Source organism: Miniopterus schreibersii (assembly GCF_964146895.1).
Source record: "Miniopterus schreibersii genome assembly, chromosome: 19".
NCBI classification, from domain to species: Eukaryota; Metazoa; Chordata; class Mammalia; order Chiroptera; family Miniopteridae; genus Miniopterus; species Miniopterus schreibersii.
The window spans coordinates 35,707,760-35,708,862 of record NC_138119.1 but is presented as its reverse complement, the minus strand read 5'-3'; the positions used below and the strand labels follow the sequence as shown (position 1 = coordinate 35,708,862).

Below are 1,103 nucleotides of genomic sequence, written 5' to 3'. Positions count from 1 at the left end.
AATTATAACAACTCAGTTATATTGGGCAATTGCAGAAATTGCATGAGATAGTATTTGTGATTGTATTTGCAAGCTGTAAAATTGTAGAACACCCCCCACACCACACAACAGTAAAAATATTATATCATACCTGGTTGATTTCCCCCCTTTTCCAGATTCCTCGTCTTCTTTCTGGACCCACCATCTCCTCAGCAGTTAAGAGATCATGTTGTGGCCGCGGGCTTTGGCACAGAGATGGCCAAGTCCAAGAACCACACCAACCACAACCAGTCCCAAAAATGGCACAGAAATGGCATCAAGAAATCCTGATCACAAAGATACAAATCTCTTAAAGGGGTAGACCCCAAGTTCCTAAGGAACATGCACTTTGCCAAGAAGCACAACAAGAAGGGCCTGAAGAAGATGCAGGCCACAGGGCCAAGGCCATGAGTGCGCTCGCCGAGGCTTCAAGGCCCTTGTAAAGCCCAAGGAGGTCAAGGCCAGGATGCCAAAGGGCGGCAGCCACAAGCCCAGTCGACTTGCCCACATCGCTCACCCCAAACTTGGGAAACGTGCTCATGCCCGCATCACCGAGGGTCTCAGGCTATGCCGGGCAGAGGCCAAGGTCAAGGCCAAGGCTCCAACCCAGCCCCAGGCTGCGGGTGCAGGTGCAGCCCCAGCTTCGGCTCAGGCTCCAGCTCCCAAAGGTGCCCAGGCCTCAGCTCCCAAAGGTGCCCAGGCCTTGGCTCCCAAAGGTGCCCAGGCTCCCACGAAGGCTCCACAGTAGAGGCCTCTGTCTGCGGATGTGAGGACAGAAGGACTGATGTGACCCCCGAGCTGCTGTCTGCATGGAGCTGGTCTCCTCCTGTGCTATTTGTACAAATAAACCTGAGCCAGGAAAAGAAAAAAAAAAAGAGATCCTGATTATCAAAGTACCATCAGGTGACTCCAGCTGAGACTTGCCCCATGTTCTCCCACTTGGAGGCTCCTTTCTGATCCAGGAGCTGCTCAGGGTGTCTTCCAAATCAGCGCTGTCCTGTCCTCAGTGTGGCTCAACCAGCAGCTGCTGTCAAAGCCTTATACTCACCCCTTCATGCCTACAGCTCAACTCGGATCCAATCCAG

The 1,103-nt window shown here is 52.8% G+C and overlaps 1 pseudogene across 1 annotated transcript; it reads left to right on the top strand.

Annotated features, from left to right (window-relative positions):
- The first annotated feature begins 230 nt into the window (after nucleotides 1–230).
- Nucleotides 231–850, top strand: LOC308549025 (large ribosomal subunit protein eL29 pseudogene; annotated as a pseudogene). Its single transcript has one exon. The product of its transcript is annotated as a large ribosomal subunit protein eL29 pseudogene (transcript).
- The last annotated feature ends 253 nt before the right edge of the window (nucleotides 851–1,103 follow it).